General features: G+C 33.2%; 1 protein-coding gene and 1 non-coding gene across 3 annotated transcripts in view; both read left to right on the top strand.

Moving 5' to 3' along the window:
- Positions 1–12,900, top strand: part of EPHA6 (EPH receptor A6) — an 884,276-nt gene that overhangs the window by 120,796 nt on the left and 750,580 nt on the right. The gene's annotated exons all lie outside the window — the stretch shown is intronic.
- On the top strand, positions 8,659–8,849 carry LOC124527455 (U2 spliceosomal RNA). The gene has a single exon (XR_006965902.1). It is a non-coding gene; the product is annotated as a U2 spliceosomal RNA (small nuclear RNA).

The raw sequence follows: 12,900 nt of genomic DNA, 5'->3' as shown, positions 1-12,900 counted from the left end.
GCAAATGGCAAGATTTCATTCCTTTTATGGCTGAGTAATATTCCATTGTACATATATATCACATCTTTGTTCATTTACCATTAATGGACACTTAGTGAAGAATGCTGCAATGAACATAGGGGTGCATGTATCTCTTCAAATTAGTACTTTAGCTTTTTTTCGGATAAATACCCGGAAGTGGAATTGCTAGATCATATGGTAGTTCTATTATTAATTTTTGGAGGAACCTCCTTACTGTTTTCCATAGTGACTGCACTATGTGTGGTATATAAGAGTTCCCTTTTCTCTACATTATTGCCATCAGTTGTTATTTCTTGTCTTTTTGATGATAGTCAGTTTGACAGGTATGAGGTGATATCTCATTGCGGTTTTGATTTGCATTTCTCAGATAATTAGTGATGTTGAGCATCTTTTCATGTGCCTATTGACCATCTGCATGTCTTCTTTGGAAAAATATCTTTTTAAGTCCTTTGCCCATTTTTTAGTCTTCTTGCTTGCTTATTTATTTATTTATTTATTTATTTATTTTTGGTATTGAGTTTTTTAAGTTCTTTATATTTGGATTTTAACTTCTAATTGGATGTAAGATTTGCAGATATCTTCTCACATTCTTTAGCTTGCCTTTTCATTTTGTGGATGGTTTCTTTTGGTGTGCAAAAGCTTTTTAGTTTGATATAATCCCATTTGTTTATTTTAGCTTTTGTTATCCTTGCCTGAGGAGACTGTTCCAAAAAAATATTGCTAGGGCTGATGTCAAAGAACTTACTGCCTACGTTTTCTTCAGAGAGTTTATGGTTTTATTATCTTACGTTCAAGTCCTTAATCCGTTTTGTATATTTCCCACAATTTAATGTTCTTGTTAATTCAGCAACAAACTACTATTCCAACAACTTTAGTACTTTTGTAACCATTTACAAAATGATTTATGTATTAGTTTTTAGTTTGTTTTCCTAGCAAACAACTGATGTCTATAATTAAAATCTCCCAAGATCCTAATTAAAAAAGAACCAATAGTTTTTATTTATCCTGCTTGGAATTTGCTGAGCTTCCTGAAACTGTGGGTTTCTTTGTGATGGAACTTAGAAAAAATTTTGTCATAATGTTTTTGAATGTTTCTGCCTCAATCTCTCTCTCCTCTCTGAGATCCTAAAAGGTGGATGCAGGGTATCTTCATATTAGCTCTCAGGTTATTGAGGTTGTATTCCCTTTTCTGTTTTTTCAGTCTTTTCCCTCTGTATGCTTTAGTGTGGATTATTTCTATTAACCCATGTTTCACTGATTCTTTTTCTATTTTGTCCAATATATTTTTAATTTAAACTAATGGATTTTTAAAAAATTTCTGATACTGCATTGTTCAGTTCCAGAATTTCTTCTTAGCTGCTGTCTTGTCTATTTGTTTCAATTGACAGATTTTTTCTTGACACTGATTCACATTTTCTTGTTTTTCCATGTTTAGTAAGTTTTATTATATACTGAACATTGTGAATGATATATTTTAAAGACTGGATATTGTGTTATGCCCAGAATTTGTGATCCCCAAAGACCACTAGGGAGCCGAGTCCGATGCAAAAGCAAAAGAGCCTTTATTCGAGCTAGCTGGAGCTCAGTCCCCTACCTGCACCAACGCAGCGGTGAGATACCAGGGAGAGAGAGCGAGTTTCAAAAGCACAAAGGTTTTATTGGGACCTAGAGGCAGTTGGTGAGGTAATGGCTGTGGCCTCAGCCGATTGGCTGGGGAAGGGTCGTGGCCTCGGCCGATTGGCTGGGGAAGGGTCAGAGTCCTGTTAGGCAGGTCGCTGGGCGTGTTTTGATCAGGAAGTTTGAACGGGTGAGCGGGAGGTTACTCAAGGGGAGGAGGCGCGGTCTGAGGTTTCTGCGATTTTCCCGGAAAAGGGGTCATGTCGGGGACATAGTCACTCAAGGTGGAGGACACAGAAGAAGATGGAGTCGGCCGGTGTAGGCCCGCCCTTTCAATGGAAATTTTCTTCTGAAAATCTTTGAATAGTCTTCTAGCAGGCAATTTAAATTACTTGTAGATTACCTTGATTTTTTTTGGAGGCTTGGTTTTAGGCTTTGTTAGGGCTATTCAGTCTATTAATTGTTTTGCACTTAGTTGTAGAAACAATCCCTTAGTCTGCAGACAAGGACAGCTGGAGTATTTACAAAGTCTGAATTTGTTGAGACTTAACTGTGAATTCACCTCCCTTGGGGTACTCAACTGCTAAAATCTCTACTAAGCTCTTTCAAGGCTTTCAGTTTTTTCCTCTGGGCTGCTTTTAGCCTTGCTTAGAAAAAGAGCAGTTTGAGTGATGTGTATGTGCAGCTTTTGGACCCCACCTTCTTTGGCTGTCCACAGTCACACCCCCAGCCCTCATTTCCAGCTGCTCTGAAAGTCAAAACTCCAACTTCTGATTCCTCCATAGAGATTCAGTAAAACAGCTTTCTAATTGAGCTCTTTCTATTCCCTTCCAGTCGCCCCCCTATATTAAGAGACTGTGGGCCCTCACTATGGGGGTGTCTGAAATCTGACACAGCACCAGTGTCACCAGCACTTTTCTTTCAAAGATCTCATTCATCTCCTTTAGATTCTGCCTCCCTTAAGTCTCTTCCAGTTTTTCCCCAGAGTTTATTCTTACTATTAGCAGAAGACAATTTATCAGAAGCTAGCCTACCTATACCAAAGGCTGAAGACATGCCCTTGTAGTTTTTTAATAGTCTTTCTAAATAACTAATATAGTAACATTTAAAACCATGGACTTGTGAAATTTTATTTATCCTTTAAGATTTGTGACTCTTATGAGGCTATATTTTTGAGGTGTTTCCCTCCCCCCATTTGGCCATCCTGTCATAACTTCATGTTACTTTTACCTTCTGCCAAAAGTATATGTAGATATTCTTTTTTTAATTGTTTTAATGTTTATTTTTGAGAGAGAGAGAGAGAGAGAGAGAGAGAGAGAGAGAGAGAGGCAGAGAAAGGGAGACACAGAATTCTAAGCAGGCTCCAGGCTCTGAGGTGTCAGCACAGAGCCCTACATGGGGCTCAAAACCACTAGCTGTGAAATCATGACTTGAGCTGAAGTCAGATGCTTAACCAACTGAGCCACCCAGGCGCCCAATATTCTTTATTTTTAAAGTTTATTTATTTGAGAGAGAGCGAGAGAGAGAGCGAGAGAGAGCATGCTTAACCAACTGAGCCACCCAGGCATCCCTATACATAGATATTCTTATATATCTCTCTTTAATTTCTTCTTTTCTGGGAAGTTATGGGTATCTTTAATACCATTCTGTACAAGCAAACAAAACTCAATCTTAGAACATTTTTTTTTTCCTTTATTTTAGGCTAGAAAAGCAGTTCACCAGGAGTGCACTGGAGTTATCATTCTAGGATGGTTATATTTAGAGTAGAAAATTCCAGGGTTCCAAGGATATTGCTGCACCCTATCAGCAGTATCATAAGGGGAACAAAAGGTGGGGATAGGTTAATGACTTTTCATACCTTGGACTTAAGGACTAACTATTTTTACCTGAAAGCATGTCAAAACCAGCAAGCACTTTTATAATCTCTTATCCCTACCCATTACTAAACTCAATATGTCCATTGAGTTAGATTTGGAAATGTACTGAGGGAATCCCAGTATTTGCAATGGCAGCTCAACAGAAAACTTTGTAATTTTTTTACCATAAGTCTCTCCTATTGTCACATATTATATTTTTCAGTGTAGGCCACTGTTATCTAAAGTGTACACTGGGGAGAAATGTCCCATGATGTATTTAATCAAAAATAGAGGCATATCGGGGCACCTGGGTGGCTCAGTCGATTAAGCATGCAACTTCAGCTCAGGTCATGATCTCAGGGCTCATGAGTTCAAGCCCTGTGTTGGGCTCTGTGATTACAGCTCAGAGCCTGAAGCCTGCTTCAGATTCTGTGTCTCCCTCTCTTTCTGCCCCACCCCTGCTTGCACTCTGTCTCTCAAAAATGAATAAGCTTTAAAAATTTCGAAAAAAAAGGAAGTAAATAGCATACCCTTCCTAAGTTAAAATAGCATTTTAAAGACTGAAATATTTTTAATTATAAAAATAAATAATCCAACACAAACATGCAGACAACACTTAAATCTGATTCTCAGGTTTCCCAAAATTTGTTTCACTGAGGAATTCTTTTTTGTTATTATAGTTCTCTCATTTCTTCCTGATGCTGTGCAAAATTATTTTGCATGTCTTCAATAAATTCAGATTGGTCTTAGTCCCTCCATGTAACCTTACCAGTTGTTTTCTATTCATTCTTTATTGCTCTCTAAGCTAATTAGATACTCACTGGGAACTTTAAAACCCTTTATTTAATAACTGAATAATTGTATTAATCTTTATTTATGCTATAATGAAGTTTATAATTAAGGATGTTCATGAGCTGCTACCATTCTTCTGCTTACTCATCTTAATACTTGAGGATCTATATACTTAGAAAATTTCACTTTCTTTCCTTTAAAGTGAAGTTCATACTCAATCTCTTATAAGACATTGCCTTAAATTGCCTAAAACAATTTGATATTTAAAATTTTGCTAATATCAATTAGTACATATGTGTGGCATGTCTATTTAATTATGTGATGTAATAATCTTCCAGGAAGAAAAAAGAATTTGCCATTTATGAACCCTGTATTTCATTACTAAATCATGGAAAATGAAGTTTTTACTAGTTTCACCTCTATAATATGCCTGGTTTATCTGTCATAACTTTGAACATGTTTCTCTTAGACTGTGCTTTTGTTCAGACCAAACTTTTCCCTGGTTCAGTTTTTTTTTTTTCTTTTTCTTTCATAGTTCGCTCTTTTCAGTTTTAATTCTTCTTGCTTATGCAAAGTGCCAACCTATTAGCCAGGAATTTGTGAAAATCAAACTAATTTTATTATTGTTGTATGTTTTAACTTTGGCACCTTCAAATTTAAAAGACATATTTAAATTGAATACTTAATGAACACTTGGGAACTCTGTGAACTCTTATTTTTGTAGATATCTTGGAAAGATTTTATTTGCTTATGTTATAGCTGATCTTAAAGACAACACAGCTTCTATTTTGTAGGTTTTTGTCACAGCAAGTTGCCTCTGAACATACCTTCAATTCTGCAGGTTTTCTTGTTGTTCATAATCAGGTGTTCTGATTACATATGATTTTCCTTAAGTCTTTGCAATATTGTATTGGTGAACACCTTCACCTTAGAAGTTTCTGTTGTTAAATCATCGGTTCCCCATCCAGTATTTTCTGTTCATGCTGAGTAAGTTAAATAGAGCTTCTCTATCAAAATGTGAAATATATTTCCCTGTTTTAATGAGTTCTTTTCCCACAGGGAGAAATACATTTGCACACATTTAAGCCACAAAGACGGATGTTTATAAATAGACTATTGTGATTTTTAACTTAAATTTAAGTCACAAGACAGTATTAATTTCTATCAGATTTTCCTTCCTTGAATCAAGCTTTGGTCTTCATTTTTGTTTTTAGAGTTTATTCTTAAAGGTTAATTCTAATTTTATTCTGTCATTATTATTAAATAAATTATATTAACACATTTGAGTTTTATTATCTTAGTTGTAAATTATCATTTGTTTTTTAGAGTCAATTTTTTCAGCATACCTTATTATTTTTGAAATGTGTTTCGAAATAACCAAATACAGATTCCTAGAATAATCCAACAAAATATATCAATATCAAGCAGAAGTAGACATTTCTACTGATTTTGTGTTTCATTAAGCAAACTACATATTGTGTAACTGTAATTTCACTATATGTATAACTATGTCACAGTCATATGGTAAGTGGATATAAGAATTTTGTAGAAATTAATTTATAGTATTCATATTAATTTACATTGTTTTCAAGTATTAGTGAATTTTAGATAAAGTTATAAATTTAAGAGTACACAAGTGGGAAGGCAAATGACATTGAAATAAGTGTTAACAAATTTAAGTACCATAAAACAATTAAATAATTCAAATGTCTTTTTCCTAAAGGACCATCAATCCTAAATATGAAAACATCAGCTAGAAAATGTTTACTTTGAGAGAGAGAGAGAGAGAGAGAGAGAGAGAGAGAGAGAAAATCCCAAGCAGGCTCTGCACTGTCAGCACAGAGCCTGACATAGGGCTCAGTCTCATAAACCATGGGATCGTGCTCTGAGCCAAAATCGAGAGTCAGATGTGTAACTGACTATGCCATCCAGGTGCTCCCCACAAAAAAAACCTTTATTTTTATTTATTCATTATTATAAAGTTTATTTATATATTTTGAGAGAGAGAGTGAGAGAAAGGGAGAGAGAGACCGTGTACAAGTGGGGGAGGGGCAGAGAGAGAGAGAATCCCAAGCAGGCTCTGTACTCTCAGTGCTGAGCCCAGTGTGGGGCTCAAACCCATGAACCTCAAGATCATGACCTGAGCCAAAGTCGGAGGCTTAACCGACTAAGCCACCCAGGTGCCTCCCAAAAAATCCTTTAAATATGATCATTTTATATATTGTATTGGTTCCTAGCATTATAAAAGTATTCTCCATTACTTGTTTTTTCAGTATACTAGCACTATAAAAAATGGTGATACTGTTTACAATTTTTATCCACTTTCAATGTATTCAAATGTATTGGCTACAGAAATTCAAATGTATTGGCTCTCTAGTGTCCATCCAAGCCTTGTAAAGTTTAATCCAGTAACATTGAGTATTTAGATTAATAGTTACTGTTTTAGCAACCTCTCTTCTTTAAATATTTATTACTATGTTCGTTTTCACTAAACCAGAAGATAATACCCACATTACCAACGTTTTTATGGATTTTAGAAAACAACTATAACTAAATCATCCAATAGTTTTACTACATGCCAGGTAGTTAATACTGGGGAAGAATCAAATCAAAATATATTTTTCATGTTGTAACTAATTATGCTGATCATTTCAACAAACTAAAGATGATATATATATTTGCCAACATATAATCTTATCTTTTTCATTCAATTCATTAGAAATGTAATTAGTGATACTTTCATTTTTGGTAAACACAAATATATAACTATTTCATATATATGTGACATATGTATGTAAAATTATTAGTACACATGGAAATGATTCTTATTTATCATCATTAAACAATGCATTTCATTTTTTTCTGGACTGTATAGGGCCATATACTATTTAAATATTTTTGAAAATGTAGCTTATAAAGATAACATATCAAAAGTTTTATATTGTCCTAAAGCATCATATTTCATTTTTTATAAAGGATACCACCCTAAATACTTCAGTTTTTCTTAGAAATCATTTTTATGTGTGTGTAGTTCTAAGGATGTTTCTGATCTGACTCACACAAGCATAATTTCAAATATAGCCTGATTTGAATTAATACAATGCAATTATATTTTTCTTGAGGATATTGTTAATTTTCCATGAGAGGACTCATTAGTGAAAATGAATACGTGTGTCATACCATATAACACCTTCACCATGCAAAGTTGCTAAAACAGTATGGAAAAAACCTCATAAGGAAAATTTGATATAGCTTTCCTATGCTTTTCCAGACCTATTTCCAACACTGCTAAAAGGGGGGAAAATTCGAGAAGGCACTGAAGAGACCACCTCACCAGACCCTGATGTTACTTCTCCTCTGGATGTACATGCTGCAGCTCCATAGGAGCCAGGTTGGAAAAGTTTCTAGGAAAACAACATATTCCTTAATAACATATATTTTTAAGTAGAAAGATTTTTTTTCCTATTTGGCAGTTTGTCTTTTTAGGCCCCAGAGTTGAGTACATGAAAAAGTCTATACTTTTAGTTTGAACTTAACATTTGTTTCTTCATTTTTTAAAAATGAAGTAGAAAACATCTGGCTTCTCAAAGATATTTTTGAAATTTAATGGTTTTAAAGTATGCAAAATTAGCTAATTAAAAAAATCATGGTTCTGTTTTATCCATCTACAAAAATATCAAGCTGTTTTTAATCCATTATACTAGAGTTTAATGTTAAATTATTATAAAAATGATATCAACTTTTTCAAGCATTTCTGTATATACTACATAAATGGCAGTAGTTTCTATAATGCTCTTTTTTCTAATACCTCGAGCTCAGTATATATTATCGCTCTTAATTCTAAGTGAAACTTTAAACGTAACTAAATATTCATATAATGTTGTTAATTCTCTATATCTGGGTGGACTCTGGAGATACAGGTCAGTGAGTTAGCAAAATGAACATAAAAGGGCATTTTTTCATAAGACTAATCTCAGAACCTAAATTTCAGATTTTGTATATTTTGAAATATAATGAATCTCTACTCAGGTTATTGAAATGCAATTGCAATAAAGAGAAATGATACATTTCACACATGCAAAGATAATTCCTACTTTTGTGCACTTATTTCAGAATTAAACTGTCAGTGGTATAACCTATAGCTTTTCTTAGATCTTTTATTTAAAAATCAACCTCATTTATTATGCTCCCATAGTTAAATTATGTTTTTCATTCTTTTTTAATATATTTTTTGATTATTGCTAGGTGATTATATCTTTAAAAAGGCTTGAATGTGGGTGTGTGTGTGTGTGTGTGTGTGTGTGATAGTAATTCCATGAATAGAAGTTGCAAATTGTAATTGTAACTGACGTATTTTTTTTAAAAACAGTCAATTGCTTCTTGGCCTTTTGGCTAAATCATGTGTAGTATTTGTTCTTATTAGTTTAGTATCTGATATGTCCTCTATTTAAAGATAATATATTAAATAGATTTTTGGAGGAGGGAGGGGGCATAGTAGCTTGCTCCATCCATTCCTGTGCATTGGTCTGTTATTGCAGTACTTCCAGGAATGGTGCACCTCTACACACACACACACACACACACACACACACACACACACACATTCAAGCCTTTTTAAAGATATAATCACCTAGCAATAATCAAAAAATATATTAATAAAGAATAAAAAACACAATTTAACTATGGGAACATAATAAATGAGGTTAATTTTTAAATAAAAGATCTAAGAAAAGCAATAGGTTATACCACTGGCAGTTTAATTCTGAAATAAGTGCACAAAAGTAGGAATTAACTTTGCATGTGTGTAAGGTAATATTACAGTGGTATATGTCTACATGTCAACTTAATCCCAGCGTGTTACTTCTAAAGTTTGAGGTATCTTTCTAATTGTTTATAGTTCTCTTGCCAACTTTTTCACAGAAAAATATACAGTAACCTATACTTGGTCTAAAGCTTTCCTCTCATTTGCCTTGTATTACAATTATTATTTCAGGGGATTTTGTTTTGTTACTCTTGTTCTTCTTTCCCTAGTATTCAGTTGTAAACTCCTTGATAGAAGTGATCATATGTCAATGTATCATTATGTTTCTGTCTCCTATGAAGTGAGATAAATTGATTATAAAATATTAATTACATAGCAAGTTTGTTGATAGAACTAAATTTACAAATTCAAACGTTAAAAAAAATACTTGGCCTAAAAACATGCTTTATATATAAAATAGGCTATTCATTCCTAATATGTTGTGTTTATTAATTTCAGAATCATTTATGGGTTCATCTGCCTGGAAACTGTAAAGCAACTTTGGCATATGTGGCTACTGTCTTTTCTTAATGGTCTAACAGATTGCTATTTTGGACAGACTAGAATGGTGGTCCAAATCATATTTTAAAAAATTCTAACTTTTTCATGTTGCATTGAATAAACATTCAATGAAAGTGAACTGTTTAGTATCAGCCTACATAAAATAAGTAATAATAAAAATAATCCTAAAGGAAGGAAAAACATAAACCCTAAAGTAAGGAATAACGTAGGGTTATTTTATTTATTTTATTTTATTTAAATATTTTTATTTAGTTTTGAGAGAGAAAGAGAAACAGAGCACTAGTGAGGGAGGGGCAGAGAGGGAGAGGAAGACAGAATCTGTAGGAGGCTCCAGGCTCTGAGCTGTCAGCACAGAGCTGGATGCGGGGCTCAAACCCACAAACCATGAGATCATGACCTGAGCCAAAGTCGGATGCTTAACCGACTGAGCCTCTCAGGCGCCCTGGGTTCTTTATTTTTTATAATGAGAGCATCATTGACAAATTTAGCTGCTCTAACTTCTTTATAGTATGGATTAGCAAAACTGAAAAGAGGCAGCAATTGTTAAGAGAAAAATGGACCAAGGAACAAAATTTTCTAACAGATTGAGATAGAGAAAAAAATAACTAATCTTATTAATCAATAAATAATTTTAATTGAAGTGCCAAACATATTTTTTCCAGTCAAGAAGAAAGGGTCATAAGTAGATCATATTTAGGAGTTTATAGTGACAGGTGAAGTTTAGCAATAGCTCTCTGCATAACTGCTCTCAATGAATGAAGCAAGTCTCTGGAGAGGCTGTAAGAAAGGATTATAGTCCTTTAGAAATAGTCTGGGGACTAAGAGATAATTTAGTTTAAACCTGTCATTTTGTCTCACAGTACAGACCATATTTATATCTGTATGTGAGTATACATACAGGTGTGTGTGTATATATTTATATATGTACACATACATATATATGTATGCACATAATCATATTAAAAATTGTAGATGAAAGGTGAGCTAGAAATCTTTATTTTCCTGGGGAATAAACTATAAAAATTAACTATTAACATAAAGGAGATAACAAAGAAAGTGAATTTAAGATTTGGGAAATTATCATTGAAATATAAGCAAGGTGAATTATGCAATTCATGATATGTATTCTTTAATATTAGTAGTATTAATCTAATGCATCATCAATTGTAATTGTATAATATATGTGTCCATATAAATATACTGCCATATGTTCATCCCCTTCAGCTACTATACACTTCTCTAAAAAATCCTTGAACAATTATCTATATATTATCTCATTACTTCTCCATGAAAGAGCTATCTGTATTCCCCATCTTTTCTCACAAAACCATTCCAGTCTGATTTTTGTCCAACTGTTCTGCCAAAAAAACTCAACTTAAGATCACCTATAATGCTCACATTGTCAAATTTGGCAGCCTTTGTCTTACATGAGCTGTCAACAGCATTAATCATATATAATAGTTACCTCTTTTTTGAAACTATTATATCAGTTGGTTTTCATAACATCACTCAATTTTGTTTCTTTTCTTATGTTTTCTATTTCCTTGGTTGATTTCTCCTCCAAGGATCAGTAACTTGACTCATATTGCCATTTAGTCTTCATGTGGTTTTATTGAGCCTTAAGACTTTATATTAACTAAATCCTGAATTTATATTCCAGCCTAGATTTCTCCTCTGAACTCAGACTTGTGCATCCAGAATTGTACCTGCTCAGCTTGGATGTCTGTCAGACATCTTATATAACTTATGCAAATCTGAACTCCTTATTATCACCTCTTCCTGTTCCTTCCACAGTAATCGCTGTTTCATAAAAGGGAGATCCAGCATTCAAGTAACTCTAAACAAAAACTTGGAGTTATATTTGACTTAACATTTACCTCAAACTTTACAATGGGTTCAACGGCAAATTTCTGTGACTTTCCTTATAAATATGTACAGAAGTTTTTCTTTTAAAATAAAATTTTAATTTTATTTATTTATTTTTAAGTTTTTATTTAAATTCCAGTTAGTTAACATACAATGTAATATTATTTTCATGTGTACAATATAGTGATTCAAAGCTTCCATACAATACCTAGTGCTCATCACAGCAAGTACACTCCTTAATCCCCATCACCTATTTAACCCATCCTCCCACCTCACCTCCCCTCTGGTAATGATCAATTTGTTTTCCATAGTTAAGAGTCTGTTTCCTGGTTGCCTTTTAAAACCATTATTGTAACCACTCTGGTCTGTGATAGCATCACCTTTCCCTTGGATTAGTAGAAATAGCAAGCGCTAAGTAGATTTTGTGATTCCATATTTACCATCCCCCCTAAGAGTCTATTCTACTTATAGACCTGTGTTGTCCAATATGGAGCCCCAGAGCTGATGGGTTCCCTGAAATGAAATAATTTTCACTTGCCCTATGTTGTCTGAATTATACATGTGGACAAATAGAATGAGCAGCTAACTTGTATATGACCAAGGCTAATGAAGGTTGTGTAAGCCAGATATTAGAATTAGGATAGGTTCTCAGCTTATTCTAGTAATTAGCATATATTCCCAGCCTGAAAAAATTAGAATGCAGATCTGTATGACTATCAGAGCACTTAACAATTCCATATTTAGTTTTCTTATCTAAAATAACAAAAATAATGTTACCTAAACTTTGTAGATTTTTTGAGGTTTAAGTAAAAAAAAAATGTAAAAATCAGTGCAGCACAAAGCTGTACTTACAGATTTATATCTATAAATGATTAAAAATATATAAATCTATAATTACTAATAAAATCAACAGATTTAAATTGAGAACTTTAAGCATATCTTAAAGGCTGCAAAAAAGTGAAGGAGAGCAAATTTGCAATTATTAAAACCATTATGATTCTGATACTCAGGAAATAATATCAGCCTCCAAAATGTATGTGGAGAAAGAAAATATAGAGCAAACCTGTAATAAGTCAACATTTTCTCAATAAAATTCTTCATGTGATTTAAAAAAAATGAAAATCTGTACATGTTTTAGATAATTTTTCCCAACCATTTTAAAATAAGTATGAGAGCAAAAATTGGGATTTTCATTTGTACTTTGGTAAAATATAACTTGTATGTTTCTTAAAATAGACATACTCATTTAAAAATTAGGTTGTTTAAAGATCAATTGCTTTCGTATGTACTTTATATGCTTGGTATGTCCTATAAGACATCAAGGACATTTTCTGTTATTGCTTGTCAACTACCACACAAAAGAAACTGAAGACATTTTTTTAATGTTTATTTATTTATTTTGAGAGAGAGAGAGTGAGAGAGAGA

This window comes from Lynx rufus, unplaced genomic scaffold (genome assembly GCF_022079265.1).
Source record: "Lynx rufus isolate CCGP_SWC_20201006 ecotype Redwood Valley unplaced genomic scaffold, mLynRuf1.p SCAF_5, whole genome shotgun sequence".
Lineage (NCBI taxonomy): Eukaryota > Metazoa > Chordata > Mammalia > Carnivora > Felidae > Lynx > Lynx rufus.
The sequence above is the reverse complement of the archived record's forward strand: the minus strand, read 5'-3'. Positions and strand labels throughout refer to the sequence as shown.